Here is an 18,642-nt window from a genome sequence, read left to right as displayed (position 1 = left end):
TCTTTAAGGTATCTCAATACTCTTTACTGTTCCCCCCCTCCCCCAGCAATAGACTTACAGTGTTGCCCCTCTCTACACTTTTACCTTTCTGAAGTGGATAGAAAATAAAAATAATTAGAGGGACATAATAGACTGAATAAGTTCATGCCACAATACACAAGTCTTTATGTGGCCACTTAATGCTGTCCTCCCTTCAGAAAGGGTAATCTGTGGCTGATACATACATATCATTCTGAAGAGACACAATCCTTCCATGACCATCGTATTGCCTCAGAATTGGACATGTGCCTCAAGATTCAAACACTCTATGTATAACTGAGGTGACAGAAGCCATGTTCAGGTGCTTCTGCCCACTCACATTGAAACAAAAGGTCCTGTATGGGGATATGCCCCTCATTCACGTTTCCCTGGGTTCACGCTCTGTGCGTAGCAATGTATGTGCCTAAAGCTCCATGCATTTCCCTCCCACCCCTCTTGGGTGGAGGAACTTTGGGTGCCTATATCCGTACACATATAGAGTCCTTTCACACACTGTCAAAAGTTGAAGATGGGGGAATGGCCACTGTGTGGGCTGGGAAAGGAAAGGGAGCCAACGTAAACCCCCCTCCACCATGCATACGGAACTGTCTAGCCTTCCTAGTGTCTTTGTGAGGGAAGTGTGCCATGATGTGAACAGCATATGATGGCATTTGTATGAGAGAATAAGAATGTTTTTCCCGTGCTAAGAATGTACCTCATGAGACAGAGACAACCACTTTTTTCCTTCAGGTGAGGGGGAACCAGATGCGGTCAAGCCAACTCCCACATAAAACTGAAGGCGATGTAGTCCCTGTATAAGGACTGCTACTATCTCACTTATGTGCATTTCAATTTGCCCTCAGTTATTCTCTTGTGGAAATTACAGAAGAACAAAACACTGCAGTTGGCCACACCAGTCGCCATTCTCAGACCACCACCCCTCAAAGAATCCTGGGCTTCTATCACCATAGCAATGAGCCACTTACAATCACTACGATATAAGCTATTTTGCCTTCATTGGATTTTGTACAATCCTAGTGGAGATTATGCGCTCCATGCACACTGGTGGTGTTTTATTATGATTACAGTATGCCCGGATCTTATGCGCGCTTAGCTCGCGTGATTTTGAGTATACGTGGGCAAGGTGGGGGTGCTCTCTCGAGATTTTGCAGGAAGTCAGCCCAAAGGCATCCCTAACACTCCCAGGGTTGGCGCACTGAGTAGGCCTTGCCCAAGAAACAAGGCCGAGAACTTAAATGCTCTTTTTGTGCTGAGTAGGCCCAAGCAGGACGCAGGTGGCACTGTGGGTTAAACCACAGAGCCTAGGACTTGCTGATCAGAAGGTCGGCAGTTTGAATCCCCACGATGGGGTGAGCTCCCATTGCCCAGTCCCTGCTCCTGTCAACCTAGCGGTTCAAAAGCACGTCAAAGTGTAAGTAGATAAATAGGTACCACTCCAATGGGAAGGTAAACGGCGTTTTCGTGCACTGCTCTAGTTCACCAGAAGCGGCTAAGTCATGTTGGCCACATGACCCGAAAGCTGTACGCCAGCTCCCTTGGCCAACAAAGCGAGATGAGCGCCACAACTCCAGAGTCGGCCACGACTGGACCTAATGGTCAGGGGTCCCTTTACCTTTACCTTAGGCCCAAGCAGACCTGGCATGAAAATAACTTTTAAGCTCTTAGTCTTGTTTCCAGGCAAGGTCTGTTCAACAAACCAGCTCTGGGACAGGTAGCATTGTTCTCTCTCTCTTCCCCCCCACCAACTACTTTATAGAAGGCAGGCTAGCTAGCCACAGGGTGGTTCTAAGGTTAACACGATTTTTGCCATATGCAATTTTTGCTATATGCATTACCCTTGGAGCCAAACCCCTGTGTAAGATGCAGCCCAGCTATGTTGTTGTCGTCATGATTATCTCTTGCAACTAGTATTGCATGATTGCATCTTAATCACCTAAGATTATATTTAAAGTCTTCACTATGATGATAACCTTGATGTCTCAGAAGCCCTGGGCAAACATGATTGATAGACTCTGGTGGAAATACAAGATGGGCAATGTTTTTCATGTGTTTGCTGAGCTAGCTCTCTCCATTCTCTGTAGGTACAAGGTCTTTCCACTCCTCTCCTTTTACGGTAAGAAGTAAACTACATTGACCTAGGAAAAGTTGCAAATCATGCCCTGCCCTGAAGTGTAAACTTCAATGACCTCCTAAGAGCAGCCAGATTATTTTATTTTGCTAGTTAAACCTTCCCTACAGTGTATGTATTGTATACATTTCCTTGAAGACAATTAAGATTTTTTTCTTTTTCTGAGCAAAGGGGAATGATCATGTCCTGCAAGGACAATTCTGTACAAGAACAAAATCTAGCATGATGCAATCATGCTGAAACTAATTAGGGCTGGATATAGTCAGTGGCCAGATGAGAGCCCAGCCATAGCAAAACCTGAATTTTGTGAAGTAAGAAGGGTGCAATATATATGCAACACACAGAATAAGTATAAACACGAAAGAAGATAGGGTATGTTACTCAGCTCAATTTCTGGGGCAAATCTGCCTGCACAGTTAAAGTCATAATGCCACAAACTGTGGAGTGGAATGGAAGCAAACTTTGATCAAGGAAACCGTGGGTGATTGTTTAAGCCAGGCGTGACCAACCTCGGCCCTCCAGCTGTTTTGGGACTACAACTCCCATCATCCCTAGCTAACAGGACCAGTGGTCAGGGATGATGGGAACTGTAGTCCCCAAACAGCTGGAGGGCCAAGTTTGGCCATGCCTGGCAAGCAGTCCTGAATATCTGCTTTAAGGGTTGGCATGCCTCAGTCTGCCTGGACCCCCTGCTGGAGCATGAGAACAGAAGGCTTGGCAAGGCTTTAGTCCAGCTGAAATTAGGTGCCAGGGTAAAGATAAGAGGCTGGTTAGCAGCTCTGAGTGACCGTCATGAGAGTCCTTATAAGCAGTGCTATTCTTCTAGAAAAAGAAGTGCCAGAACTCACCATGAACACTTCCCTTCTTCTCTTAGAATGGCAATGGTGCCCATCTGAGAGGGGCCAGAACTGAATTCTGGTGAGTTCCGGCTGGAAAAAAGCCCTGTTTGTATGGCTTGGGAATATGTCACTCCCAAAAAATCTTTAAATAAAAGTAAAATAAAATGTCTTTTACAGGAGTATTGTCCTATTTGACATTTACCAACAAGAGAAGTGAATTTCAATGAGAAAAGGTGGGGAGTGAACAGGGATCAAAAGGAGAATGCACTCAGTGCCTCAATCCTTGTTCTTTCTTCTTTCTTGATTTTTAAAAAGCTCTAAGGTTGCTGATTCACTTTTTTGCTTTCTCTTGGAGAAAAGACAGGCATTAAATCTGTCCCTGTTTGTGGTCATTTCTCTCTGAATCAGCAGCTGAAATGGAAAAATTTTGAGCAGATTGAGCTTTTATAGCTTTTGTTTAATTCTCCACACACACACATACACACACACACATATACCATAAGTATAATAGCAGCAAATAGAAATCAACAGCATATTATACATAGGTGAATATGGCAGAAGGGAGAAATATAAGAAACAGTATCTATTTCTCCCTTCCGCCATATTCTTGTATATATGCTCCAGTTTCCTTAAATGTTTCGTAAATGACTGGCGGAGCTATTCTAGGCGCAATTTTGGAATGATGGTAGAAGCTATATTTGGTGGAATTCCCCTCTAGAAATGAGTATATAAAATATGATGGTGATAAAGTATAGGAGCACTTTCAGGATGTGGACTTGATGACAAGTTTACGGGAGCAGCAATAAAACAATAAACCAGCAAGCAGCCACATGAGAAAAATGCAGAGCATATGTGCTACTTTAGAAGGTTGGCTGTGAAGCTATAGGCCACTAAGTAAGGTTCCGTCAGCTGCTGCTACCTTGAGGTTTTTTTTTTAATAAAAAGCAATAACCTGAGTTGTCAGTGCACAACCACATTGTTGATTGAATCAGACTAATGCAAGTGCATAACTGGGAAGCTGCCCTTGGCCCCAGTAATTGAGCTCCTGCTATGTTGGCATTAATACTTGTGGCTAGAAACTGGAGCGGCTGCTAACATACCTTGGCACTTCTCATGCTGTGAACTTAAATATTAGCAAATGTCTCGACTAATTGTTTCATTTTTCTAAAATGACAACACGGCTGTAATTGTTTGCAAAATGTTTGTGGAAATTTACAACTGAACTCCACTTTTCACTAACAAACATCACCCAGTTGCTGTCCACCAGATCCACAGACCTTCAGTTGGGCAGGTTGTTGCATGCCACCCCAATCCCTGAGTGGTGTGAGATTCTAGGGGTCAAAACACTTATGCAGGGTTCATGTTTCCTTCAGAAATGAGGCAAGGCGGAAACTGTGGTGTCTTTAGGATATGTGGTTTATTGACACATATATACAACCTGAGCCCACAATGGAGGGGCTTCCAGCATTACACTCCAGGAAAGTCCTGTTTCTCCCATGGCTGGGTACTGTATTCCCTGAGGAGGAGTTCCATTAATTAGTTCACTTTTCCACTTGTGAGTGCCTAATGCAAGATGGCATCAAGATAACCAAGACTGCAGAAATTGGCTGCATGGTCAACCCACATGTACACCCTCTGGGGCTGGAAAGGTTGCCCCCATGCCCTGATCAGCTAAGTAAAACTTACACTCCTGTATCCAGTCGTGTGTGTGTGTGCACGCGCGCGCATAAAATGGTCTTTGACATTGGTCTGATGGCCCCCAATTGGATGAGGATTGTGGATTTCAGCACCTATGTGTGTCTGTATGCCAATTACTGGTTTAGTGGAATCCATGACTCTGATGCTTATTATAAGGGTGAGGCAAGCTAGTTTTGTTATTTTCTGTTCTGTAGTCAAATTCCTAAACATATCTTTCCGCTGTTAGCCTTTTTCCTGGGTTTGTGTGCTTATGTTTATGTTTATAACCTCCTTGAGAAAGTATTGTGTTTATCCTGGCCTGGCATCTTAGAGTAATCTTGGTGCCTCTGAATCTGGTAGCTGGGTGCCACAGCCTGTGAAAGTTCTAGCTAGCTCCCTAAGTTCATTGACACTGAAATATCACGCCATGTTTGTTGATTTAAAAGATGCAGTGCATTTGTTCTCTGGGCCAAAGTATACTGTAATAACACAATGGTCTTATAATATGGTACACAGTATTTAGAGTTCAAAATGTGCCTCAGGATTTCCTGTGTGTGAAATGTCAGGCTGCTAACTCCACCTCTGCAAGGTTTCGCTTCTGTTTACTCTGAGGAGCAAACAGAACCCTCGCTAAGGAGTCATCCCAAAAAGGTAAAAATGGGGGGTGGGTACCAGAAAGTCAGAACTATCAATAGTAAATACTGACAGGTGGGATGAATTGGGGGGCGGGTTGGATAATTCTTTAAAAACTTTGTGCTATTATTGCAGCACTTACTCTTTCATGTTTCAAAAGTAGATTTATTCATCTTCCACTTTTAAAGGTACACATTCCATATTCTGTCAAAGACTCCATGCCCTCCCTGTTTCTAGCGCAGGGGTTGTGGCCAGAATCTAAACTTTATATTCTACACAGAATATATACTTCAGACAGTGTGGTTTCTAACTTTCCCCATGTTGAACAGTAGATTTCCTGGTGAGATATTATAAGTTTCTTTTGAAACTCTTCTCTGGTTCAGAGCTATGGGGTGGGAGGAGGAGTTGCTATTCAAGAAATATAAGCTGAAAGCACCCTTAGCTTACATCAGATCATGAACTTTTTGCTACCTCAGATGTAACACCCCCCACAAAAAAATAGTTGACCCTCTAAAACTTGCCTTTCTGCATACTTCTAAACCTTTTAAACTTTCTGACTTCCCATTTAAAGAAGACTTTTTCTGATGTTTTCATTCTCTTTCTTTGGAGTGGAGGATCAGGAGGGGAAGGTTGGAGGGCAGTAGACGTTTTTATTTGCTGGTTTGCTGCATTTATATCCAACTTTTCATCCAAGGAGCTCAAGGTTAGTGCTGCCATATTTTGAAGAACAAAAAAATAGGATGCTATGGTGGCCATTCAAAGAAAATAAATGCAGGTTTGGCAGAAATGACCGGCAGAATCCGCGACCAGGGAGAAGAGTCGGCAGAAGAAGACTGGAAGAAATTTAAGGACTATTTACAGAAATATTGCAAAATTAATGAACTTTGAAAGATGCTGGATTGAATTCATGTGGTCTCTAGCTGTTATGATAAAAAGAAATGGGATAAATATTGTTTAAGTTATAAAATTTAAAAAAAGTTGATTGGAAAATAAGGTGTTAGTTAAAAGGAATGTTAAGGATTAGGATTTGCTGGATAATCATTTTGAACTGGAAAACAAGAAGGGGAGGTATGAGGAAGTCAAAGAAACATGTTATTGAAAAATTGATATCGAAATTGATTTGTTTTTAATATTTTTCTTTTTCTTTTTCTTTATTGTTTGTATAAAATTGGAAAACTGAATAAATATTTATATATAAAAAAAGAAAATAAATGCAATTTGTCTCAAATTTTAACCCTGCAACAAGAGGACGTGTCTTGGAAAAAGGGGGCACATGGCCAGGGACGTCTTACCCATAGAGGCTAGTTGTGCAGGGTGCCAGGGCGCCAAGTTCTGAAGGGCACCAGGGAAGACGCAGAGGCTGGACACGGTGCCTCCTGGCATCAGCTCACCACCCTCGCCCACCTTTGCCATGCCGCGCCGAAGCAGCGCTGTGCCCAGAGCCTCCGTCTGCCGTGGCCACCGCGACACGAAGCAGCAAGCTGAGCCAGGAGGCGCCGCGTCCAGCCTCCGCCTCTTCCCCGCCAGAGGAGCTGCCCTCCAGCCGCTGCCCACCTCCTCCAGCCCCGCCAGCAGTGATGTCCTCCCTAAAAAAACTCTGGGGAATGGGGGGGTGCCGGAGGGAGCTTTGTACCAGGGCGCCGGATATGCTTAAGATGGCCCTGCACATGGCAACCCTAGTTCTGCTCCTTCCCATTTTATCCTCACAGCATCCCTGTGAGGTAGATTACGTTGTAGTGTCATTACCAAAAATACAGAGGGCATATACTTAAGGCTGCTATGGAGTAGGAATTAGGATTGTCCCTTCTCCTGCTCTCCCAACCTATCTGTGTTTATGAAATGGTGGTATGAAGCTCCTATGTTTGCAAGTTGTGGGTACAGAGGTTCTTTCCCTGCAATTAGGAGTCACTTGAAATTTCATTGCAAAACTCCTTCTTTAGAGGATTTTGAGCAGAGGTTGGACGGTCATCTGTCACAGATGATTTAATTTAGATTCCTGTACTGCAGAATTGATGCTTTTGAATTATGGTGCTGGAGGAGACTCTTGAGAGTCCCATGGACTGCAAGAAGATCCAACCTATCCATTCTTAAGGAAATCAGCCCTGAGTGCTCACTGGAAGGACAGATCGTGAAGCTGAGGCTCCAATACTTTGGCCACCTCACGGGAAGAGAAGTTTCCCTGGAAAAGACCCTGATGTTGGGAAAGATGGAGGGCACAAGGAGAAGGGGACGACAGAGGACGAGATGGTTGGACAGTGTTCTCAAAGCTACCAGCATGAGTTTGACCAAACTGCGGGAGGCAGTGGAAGACAGGAGTGCCTGGCGTGCTCTGGTCCATGGGGTCACAAAGAGTTGGACACGACTAAACAACTAAACAACAACAACAACTGCAGACTAGATGACCCTGGATGTACCTTCTAACTCCACAATGTTATGATTCTATATAACTAGGCTCTGCTCTGACCCTCACATATAGACATATATGGACCAATCAAATCTCATGAATAGGGCTCACTAAATATGGACTGGTTTTCCCTTCCTACAATTAACACTCTGGTTAATTGTTGGAAGGAAGAGAATATGTGTCATATATACATAGCCCTTTCAGTGAACACATATAGATGTAAGAATTCTAAGTGACTGCACATATAATCTGGATTAATTAATGCTGAGCTCAAAAGGATCATCTCGTGAATGTGGATGAAGGAATAGGAAAGTTGAAACCATTTTTTTTTTTTTTGCTTTTTAAATAATAATAAAAATCAAGCTTCATCCTGTGCTTTTCATAATGTTCTTTTCCTTGGCATGGGGAAAGTGTTGCCATTTAATTTCGGTACATCAAGATACTGTTCAAGGTGAGAAGCAGGAAAGGAAGATGGTTCTACCCATCTGTGAAAGCCCTGGATGTTTTGTCTTTGGTAAAATGGGAATGCCATGGTGACAGTGCAGTAAAACAGCATTATGTGGGGCTTTTGTGTGTTGGATGCTTTTATAACATCATCCAAAGAGAAGGCAGTTAGGGTTAACTGAACATTTATAGGAACTTGGCAAGACTGCTTTTGGAAGCCTACATTGTCCTGAAGGCTGCCTTAATCTTTTAAATTTATGATAGCCTGACTGTTTTAATTTTTATTTTCATCAGTTAAGCTCTGCTGATGTCCATCAATGTTGGGTTTTACACAGGTTCAAAGAATGTATGGCTATAGTTATACCTCTCACCTATTGTAGTAGAGAAGATGGAGAAACTCATGCGGAACCAAATGTGACTAATGCCAGGACAGAAGGCATTTGGTGTCGAAGACTTCCTATTTTAGTAAACAAACAAAACACTGTTACCATGCAGAAGTACATTGCTTGTGTTGTTTGCTCTAGGAAAAAGGAAAGCAGTTGAGTTATACTCCTAAATTTCTAGTCAATCATGATCTCAAAGATCTCGGTTTCTAGTCAATCAAGATCTAGTCAATCAAGATCTCAAAGTATGTACCATACTTTCTAGTCAATCAAGATCTCAAAGTAGCTGTATTACTACAAAGGAATTTCAGAAATAGACTGGAAAGAGAAGCTGCTGAATTGCAACTCATTACCAAACTTAAAACCATGGAGAGACCTGGTCTGAACAAAGACATTGGATTCTTATCTCATTATACATGACAAAGCCATTTTTCACCTTCTCACCCCTTGCTTTTTCCTGTAAGACCTATTGCAGTCGTTAAGAGTCGTCAACAGGCTTATCACAGCTATCTGCCAACCACCCATTCCCACCACCCTTCTGAGTAATACCCCTCCCCACCTTCTCACTATATAGAAGGATCTGGCAACTTCTGTTTCAGTGTATCTGAAGAAGTGTGCATGCACACGAAAGCTCATACCAAGAACTAACTTAGTTGGTCTTTAAGGTGCTACTGGAAGGAAAAAAAAATTTTTGTTTTGACTATGGCAGACCAACACGGCTACCTATCTGTAACTAGTCAATCATGAGTTAGAAATATCTATGAACAATTAATACAGTACAGTAGTACCTCGGGTTAAGAACTTAATTTGTTCTGGAGGTCCGTTCTTAACCTGAAACTGTTCTTAACCTGAGGTACCACTTTAGCTAATGGGGCCTCCTGCTGCTGCCACCGCGTGATTTCTGTTCTCATCCTGAAGCAAAGTTCTTAACCCGAGGTACTATTTCTGGGTTAGTGGAAGATGCCTTGACCATGCAGGACCAAATAAGCAACGCCGATCCCATTAGCCTTCCATGCTCTAGAAAAGCAGGTGGGGGTGTTGGCTGTCCCTGTCTGAAGGTGTGTGAGGTGCTTTCTGACAGCAGAACACTAGAGGACATTGGGCACCTTCACGCAGCCATGTCCAATGGCGCAGCTCCACCCACTCCAGGTCTGACAAGGGAGTCTGGCACAGCCAGCCAGATATTGTGGACTCAGGAATATATGTAATACAAATAACCCAACTACAGAGACAGGTTGGGTTCATTTTTTGTTTAGCTGCTTACACATCACTCTGCTTCCAACATCACTAAAATAATGGCTTCCATAAAAATTGTGTATCCTTATCTATATTCACAGATTCAATTTCAGAAATATTGCTGCAGTTTAAATTGAAATACCATGCATCTGCCATAATGGCCTGCACCCCTGCTTCTAGGCGCTGTTGATAGGTAGTTTCAAAGACCCCCTAAGCAGATCTTCAAACAGAGGGCTGTCCTCTGAAAGGAAGAATACATTGACACCTGAACCTCAGCCCTTAGCATTCTCTTGTTTCTGTGGTCAGAATTTTTAAATCAGTCCAATAATACGTATCATTTGACGTTCTTTATAGGCCAAGTAACAAGCTACTCTTTAAAAAATAGAAATAGCTGTGGCTCTTGCATCTACTCTTTGGTACATACATATTGTATTGCCTGTTTCCGTATTCAGATAACAGAGATCACAGAGACAATAAGTTTGTGACCTGCAAACCAGCATTCAGATCCAACTGAAGAAAGGCTGGCATTTCCTTACCTGTGTTTTTGTTAAACATTGTGCAATGAGACAGTGCCCTTGAGCCTTCTTACTGGTGACTGTAGCAAGAGTTGAGTCCCTCTTTCTTGTCACTTCTGTCAGCTGGCAATTGGGACAGAGTTGTTTCTGATAAGGAAAGGGAAAGCAAGCTGCCTACAGCTGCTGAGGCTCTGGCCAATGGCTAAGGTCATGCCTTGCTGTAGTGTTTTGCTTATTTATTTATTTATTTATTCAGTCATTCTTTCAAGATTTTTACACCCCACCTTTCCTGCAATCTGGAGCTCAAGGCAGCTAAGAACTAATAAAACTGCACAAAATAAATCATCATTTAATTGAAATTGCAGTCACAGCAGCAACCATTTTTGTTTTAATATATTTTTCTTAAAGATTTCTTTGTTTACAAAAATATGTGCATTGTCTCTCTTTTTCCAAGTAGCGTTTTCTACAGATCAGTTTCATTTGTTGTGAGACATTAGTGTTACATACAGTGTTAGGTTAGGAAGAAAAGAGGGGGGAAGAGGGGGAGGGGGAGGGGGAATGGTGAGTGGGGTGGGGTGGGGTCGGGTGGCGATGCCTCTGTTCTTCTACTTAGTGTATGTGTGGTGTTTTGTTTCAGCGTCACTTGTGTGGGTTCTCTTACTATTCACTTGTTGTATTTCCTTGGTGGTGAGAGAGGTTGGGGGGCGGCCTAGGGTGTGGGTGGTTGTTTTTGATTGGCTGTGGTGAACTTTGTTTTCGTGTGTGAGTGGGATGTGTGTGTGTTTTTGGATCAGGTTAGCTAGATTGATTCATATGCTGTTGAGGGATTATTGTTGTTTTGTTGGACTGTATATGTGATAAAGTGGAACCATACTGGAGTGAAGGAGTCTTCTATTTGTCCCCATGTCAGTTTCAGTTTATTGGTGAGTTTTTCTAATAAGGCTGTTTCCCATACTATTTGATATCATTGGTCCATGCGTCCTCCTGACAGGTCTCTCCAGTGTCTGGTTATGATGCTTCCGGCTGCAGAGAGTAGGTGTGTTATGAGCTCTTCATGATGTGAGCAGCCATTATTATCTTGGAAGATGTTTAGTAGGGCCAGTTCTGGGGTGACTTCTAATACTTGCTTAGTTCTTTTGCATATTTCTTGTATGATTGATGTCCAGAAGATTTGGATTTTGGGACATTCCCACCACATGTGGAGGTATGTACCTGTGGAGGTGCATCCTTTCCAGCATTTTGGTGAGGTTCCTGGGCATATAGCAGCAACAATTCAATGCCAAATAGTATCCGTAAAGTCACACCTGGAAATGGTTTACACCCTTACACAAATGCCTGGCCAGTATAAATCTATACAATGTATACGACCTGGGGGGCGGGATACCTCCTCCCCTCCATCTCCCACGGCGCAGGCAAATATTGTCCCCAGCAAACAGGTGAGATTTCAAAGTGTAGTATTTAATAAAGCCCACCTCAATTTAACTAGTGTAGTGCGATAAAAATACAACAAATACAGCAGAATAATTTGCTAATAGAGTAGGGAAATAAAAACACCAATATCGTATCTTACCCTCTTCTCCTCCCTCCCTCAGTGGCAGCAGTAATATCAAGTTAAAAACTGCAAGATATTGCAACCAAACCACACCGTTTCCGCAACTGCTTACAGTCTAGTGTTCTTGCTGGAAAGGAGAAGGTAAGCCCTCCCAGGGGCCCTGATAGCAGAAGTTGGATTGTGCTTCTCACTTCTGGATTTTTGTGTCCCCCCCCCCCCCGCGCCCCAAGTAATATCTACACAAGAAGCAGCAAAGTAACTGATTTTGATATAGGAGACATTCCCTTCACAGCATGCCAAGTGTCTTCTCAAGCTAGAGCTAGACCCGAGGTAATTTTGCTCTGCTTTTTAAAGAAGCTGCTGGCTGTACCAAAGCCATCAAAGTACACTACAATTATGTATTTTATTTTATTTTTGGACGAAAATTCTAAAATGATGCAAATCATACCGTGAGCTATGCAGAAAGAGGAAGTGAATGCTGTCATCCTCAAAGAAAAACGGTGATGGTCAGAGTTGGAAAAGCTAAGGTCAAGCTTCACTTACGTAGCAACAACCAAGGTTGCCTGGAATGGTGTTATGGGCGAGGGTGTGTTGTCATTTCAACATCAGAGTAGCAGCCCAAAGAGCGCAGGGCTCTAAACTGCCTTTACAACTGAAAATAAGAATTCCCGGAATGGACCTTGCAAGGATGTATGCATTATGTCTATATTTGTGGTACATGCATGTGCTACGGCAGTGTAGTCTGGCTTTCGATTTTGGTTGGTGCAGTATATAAATCGGATCATCAGCTGTACTTAAGAACGACATTCCTGAGCTGTTTTCTACATTTAAGCTGGTTCTTGAGATATTTACAACCATATATGACACCTGATAGGGGCATTTTAAAGTTGCCTGAGCTACAAGGAAGTCACTTGCCTGGGAGAAGCTCCCATGCTGCCATCATAACATGTAAATCAGGGGTTATCCGCCTTTTTGGACCCTTGTGCATGACTCAAATTTTGAGACAGTGCTGGAAAAACCCATCAGAAAATAGGTTGCCAAGGGTGCCAGTGAAAACCTCTGTGGGCGACCCCTGATGTAAATTATCCAATTACAATGATCAGTGGGGCCTGATATCCCAGGTCCCAAATACCTAATTGGCACTCAGACAATTGATCAGATCGATCCCCATTCATGTGGTTTGGCCATTGAAATACTACACAAGCTAGGATGCCGCTGCTTGCAGAAAAGCAAATTGTAGTCAACATGAGCCATGCTTAAAGGATCTTCAGGTACAGGTTCGGGACTTAACTACATAGAAAACTGTGTGGTTGTAGCTGTCCCACTCATCTGGAGGGCACCAGATTGGCGAAGCCTGTGATGGGTGGGATAAATCCGGACCAACGTTTGAGCTGAGCTGGACAAAAATAGAAAGTCTCTGTCTCTGCAGCGCCCAAGTTAATTATTGTTGACTTTCCAGGCATTCTCAAAATACCAGGAGGAGGGTCAGTTGCTCCTATATTTCCAAGTATTTTACATGGCATTTTCATTTTAAAAGTCGTCTCGGAGCTCGCCACTGAACTGAGCCCAACAGACCCAGACAGAGGCATATATCTGCTTCCGGACTGGTTTTCTTTTTTTCATCCTTTTTTCCTAGCTTTAGGGTTGCTAAGGGGAATTCTGCAGGTCACGCAACCTTCCACCTTCCTCGAGGCGAAAGAGCCATCTGGGCGTGCCTCCTTTATAGCTGCAAAGGGGCGTTCACGCGGCGCAGCTCGCAGGCGAGGCTTGTTGGACTAAAGCCGCGCTGCTTCCCCAGGCGAAGGCATTCCGGTCCGGAGCGCCTGGGCTTGCCGCGCGCCAGCGGCGTCTCAGGTCCCCATCGGGTCCCAGGTGAGTTGCTGCAGGATTGCAATGTTGCGGGGGGGGGGTAGAGGAGGGATAGCGGTCACACTTGGAAGGCTTCTCTCATTGCATCCGACGGCAGACTCCTTCCGCCGACCAGAAAGTTTTTGGACCGCAGTTTCTGCTTTTCAAACGCACCCACTGATCTTAGGAGTCTCCTCTGAAGTAAGTCCCACTCTGTGGCACTTAACCCCCAGGGAAGTGCCTATAGGACTGGTGGAGCCTAGAGATTTCTGGCTGCTTGGCAAGTGCAAGCCTGCGCGTGTCTACTCTGAAGTAAGTTGCTGTGAGATCAGTAGGGCTTACCGCGGGTAAGTGGTTTTACAGGGCTGCCGCCTTAAGAATGCTTCGTTTTTTAAGCCAGATTTTAGCAACGCGTTGTAAAGAGTAAAGTAATGAGGCTTTACTAGTAAGAGAGACATCCTCACACGTCCAAGCGGTTGTCTGTGCGCGCGCGCGCGATTTAAGTTAAGAATGTTGGTGAGGCCCCCTCTCTGCCTTTGGGGCAGAAGCCCCACCTCAGCTATGCACCTAGGATGGATTGACACATGTCTGCACAACCTGCTGCCTTTGGATTCTTTCAGCTGTGGTGGAAGAGAGAGGCAATGGCATTTGCCTCCAAACTATCTCTCCAGTTTCACCTCCCCTTTCCCGAGGTCCTTACTTTGGGTCAGGGTAATCAAAGGGTAATCCCAGTTATCTCCCAGGGATACCCCCAACCCAACGTCCATTAATATACAATAGCCCATTATCCTGAGGGGAAACAGAATTTGGTTATCCATGAAATTCTACTCAATATTGATCCAGAGCAGAACTCCCACTTATAGTTAGCAGAGTAAAAACTTTGCAGGTTCCCCCCGCCCAAATAGACCCAAGGCAATTGTATTTCATCCAGCAAAGCTTTACTGCTACTGAAGGCAAATGAACATAATGGTCACAAATCCAATATACATTCCGGATTGTCACTGTCCGTAAGAAATCCAGTTGCAGCAGACTTAACTTAAACTTACAATAACTTATAATAAGTCTAAACTGTAACACTAATCTTATTCTTGTAGCCTCTAACAATCCAAAGTCACTTCCTGCCCTCTTTTAATCCATTTGAGTTTTGGAGAATCTCCGTTGTATTCTAGAACAGTAGCTTTATTAGTAAATAAACAGAACAGTATGTCTGTGTGTTGTGTCACCTTAAAAGATGAAACAATTTCATCTGGTAGAAATAGATTCAAGGCTAGTGTGTGCTGTGATAAATTTTAGTCTTTAAGGTGCCACATAGCACCTTTTCTGCCGCTGATACGTGTTCATCAAGGGAATATCCTTTCTGTATAAATTATACTGTGAATAAATCCAGAGAATGAGTACTCTTGAAAATTTCTACTTGTTCAGATATATTACGCAGCAATAACAGGATTCTAAATGTCAAACTGAATCGGTGAATGGTAGAATGATTTTACACAATAGAGAACTGCAAACAGGAAAAAGACAGAATTCCTTTACAGTTAGTTAGTATATTTATATACTGCTTCAAACACGCAGCGGTGTCCCAAGCCTGTTTACAATAACAAAATACAAAAGACACTTTGAAACAAATCAAACAGTGCAAATACAAGATACTGTACTAAAAAAGATTCGGCCAAGAAAAAGCTATCTTAAAACATATTTTCATGTATATGAATCTGTTTATCTTGGATGCCTGCACTTACACAGATGCCTCCCAACTTCTTAACTTTTTCCAATAATGTGTTTAAAGCTTTTGCATTTGTTTGCAATTGCTTATTAAAGGGAGTATGCTAAGAACAATTGTTTCCTGCACAACACATTGACCCCCAACCCATCTCCCACTAGTCCCTATTGCCCATGGTCAAATTTCTGGCCCTTGAACAAATTGCTTATCCAAAGTGGTGGCCTTTCCAACTCTAGGCATTCTTGGATGACACTGATAAGTATCTTGCCTGGGTTTGGCAGTGAAGCTGCTTTGATGGCCCTGGTGGACTGCATTTACTTCAAGAAGGACAGGGGAAATGAAATCCCCGTCATTCTCCGGGAACTTTTGATACCGTGAACCCATGATACTGTGTACCAGATTTGAGGACAGGAATTTAATGCAAACTCACTTGTGATTCTCCTCCTATCTGTCAGATCGATTCCAGAAGGTGGTGCTAGATTGAGAACCTTTGCTTTAATCCATGTCATTTGTGCAATAGGGCATCACAGGACAGTGGGTGTAGCATGGGTTGCCAGCATCCGGGGCAAGGAAAGTATTGCTCCCCCTAACCTGTGGACTGTTAACACTGAGTCCCTCCCACCAGTCCAGTACTGAACCCCTTACCCTCCAGGCACATGTTTCATATCCCCAATAAGTGTGATTGGGGTCCCAGTCTTTGACATGGAAAGGTGTGCATGTGGCAACAATTAGGTGTTTGGGAAGCAGGCTTTCAGTTGAGTGTCAACCAGGGCACACACAGATCTGCCCTTGATTCTGTGTGAACAAGCCCCCTGTCCCCCGTCTTTCCTAGCCCTATTGAAACCACCATTTAGGCCACACTCAGGACAAACCCCCAGTTAGGAACCCTCTGCAAGAGAGCACATTGGACAAGATTTTTCCTGTAAGAAAATTAAATTGAAATTTACTGCCCTCCTGGAGGGGGGAAGGGAAAGTTCTGGGTCTCAGGTAGGTCGTAATCCTAGCCAAAATTACACTGCACATCTGATTTGGCAGCATCAGATTAAGCCTTCCCTCCAAAAGGGGTTGTTGTTGTCGCTGTTGTTACTATTATTATTATTGCAGGTGGTCTATTAGACTGTTAATCAATTTCTATAGTACTGTATTGTTTACATGATGATTAGTGATCTACAAATCACTTAGGTTGAAATAACAGAAGTGTCCTGATTTGCCTTTTACACCCAGATGTATAATTGCAGAAACTCGCTCTTTCTCAAAGAACTAAGTCCCAAATACTGTGCTTAGGATTGAGGTATGTTCTGACACTCTTACTTGGAAGCAAGTGCCACAGAAAGAGATCCAAGTGAAGCTGTTCAGGAAATGATGCTGTGTAAATCTCTTGGGGTGTTCCGCTCCTTTTTTCATGGGCTGATTCTTCTTTTGTTTTTGGAATCGTGAGGAAATTCCTCTTAGTTAGATTACCTCCTCCAGCCCCCTTCCTTCTTGGGGTAGGTCTGAAAATATTATCCCTCTTTGCTGTCAATTGGAGTATGTACAGATGTGAGATCTCAAGGCCCTCTACAAAGTGGCTGCTCCGTCCTTGCCTCCTCGCTCTCTCTTCCCCTCTGAGGCCCTGACTTGTCCTCTTCCTTCTCTCCATCCTCACTTTGTTCTCCTCCCCTTTCTTTCTCTTTAAATAGATTTCAAGGCACTGCCTGCCCAGGAGCAGCTGTTGAGCTCTCCAGAGGGAAAGCAAGCACTCACTTTCCCGTCAATAGCCTCTAGTTTGTTTTCAGGTCTGATTCTATGTGCTAGTTCAGAACTACAAAGGCAATCTTAAAGTCTTTAAAAACAAATAAACAACCAAATGAATTGGTGCTAATAAAGGTAACAGTGCAAACTTGTCTGTTCAGCACAAATATGTGGTGAGAATATTGTTTTGTTTTATAGGCTTTTTCCTTGTCTAACAGCTGTTGTCGAAATTGTGATTTAGTTATAGTATTATGAGTTGCGGGGGAAGTTGAGACCTTTTTAACCCCTGGAACCAGCAGGTGTTAAAATACCAGCCAGCCTAGCTTCCTGACAAGGTGATCGCCTGTGTGATGGTCCATTACGAGAACACAGGATTAAGGGGCTAGGTGTGAGACGGCAAATGATTGGGGGGCCCCTACTTAGACAAACAAAGGCAGAGTTTGAAGGAGAGTTTTGGGACTGTGATGTGAACCAGAGAAAAAGCAACAAGCTGGAGACAGAGTCGGAACACAGTGTTTGATTTTTGTTGGAATCCAAGGCTGTGGCTATGGGAGAAACAAGACCCTTTTGGGATGCTAATGCTGCGAACCCCTCTACCGCAGGCTCAGGTTGTAGATAAGAATAAATAAACCATATATCATAATGACACCACAGTCTCCACTGTGTCTCATTTCTAAAAGGAAACACGACCCCTGCGTAAGTGCCTGGAAGCCCTCCAATCCCACGCCACTCAGAGACTGGGGTTGTGTGCAATAATATGGTCTAACCAAAGAACCAGAATCAGAAGAATCTTTATTTGCATCAGCCACTAGCCATAGCAATAAAATAAAATACAATATACTGAAGATAGAGGTAAAAACTTAACTATACAACATACATTCTGGAGGTCTAACATCCATAACCAAACAATAGATCTTGTTCTAATTGCCCCTGCTGAAAAGTTTGCATTTTTTGCTGTCACCTGATTAACTTAATCTGCTAGAAGAAAGGACACAGTAGCAATGGTTGAGCCAGGGGAGTACAAAGGGGTGTGTGGTGGGGACAGTCCGCCCCGGGTGCCATCCCAGAGGGGGGTGACAAAAACCCTCCTGGGCGGGTCGCTGCAATTGGCCCCTTGCCAGGAGGATTACACCACCTCGCCACGATTGGCTGCCTGCTGGGAGGATTGTGCTGTCTCACCACGATTGGACCCCCCCCCCCAAGGATCATGCTGCCATGCCGATCGCCCTGTGGGCGGATCGCCACGCCGCTCCGGGTGCAGGAGCTGCTAGCTCCGCTACTGGGTTGAGCAACCCAGCATGAACAGTAGCAGAGGGGTAATAACTTCACTCCTCAAATCTTTATAAAGAGTGCAAGCTAGAAGCACATGAGCCATTGATTCAATACTGCCATCTCCACAGGGACGTAAGCAGCGAAAATTTTTGAAATCAACCCTTGAGTACAGCTGAATTCAGTATATTTAATCTTGCATAAGTGAAAGCGCGTCTGTATTT

At 43.7% G+C, this 18,642-nt stretch overlaps 1 protein-coding gene across 3 annotated transcripts in view; it reads left to right on the top strand.

The window, feature by feature from the left end:
* Positions 1–5,253: 5,253 nt before the first annotated feature.
* The window catches only part of ABCB5 (ATP binding cassette subfamily B member 5), a 50,445-nt gene continuing 37,056 nt past the window's right edge, over positions 5,254–18,642 (top strand). Inside the window, exon 1 of one of the 3 annotated variants that reach the window (XM_083578479.1) lies at positions 5,254–5,334. The gene's annotated coding sequence lies outside the window, so the exon portion shown is untranslated. Of the gene's footprint in view, positions 5,335–13,556; positions 13,723–13,802; positions 14,011–18,642 lie in introns of those variants that run through there. The other 2 variants (XM_083578477.1, XM_083578478.1) reach the window with 2 other exon arrangements.

Source organism: Podarcis filfolensis (genome assembly GCF_964270895.1).
Source record: "Podarcis filfolensis genome assembly, chromosome: 12".
NCBI lineage: Eukaryota > Metazoa > Chordata > Lepidosauria > Squamata > Lacertidae > Podarcis > Podarcis filfolensis.
The sequence above is the reverse complement of the archived record's forward strand: the minus strand, read 5'-3'. Positions and strand labels throughout refer to the sequence as shown.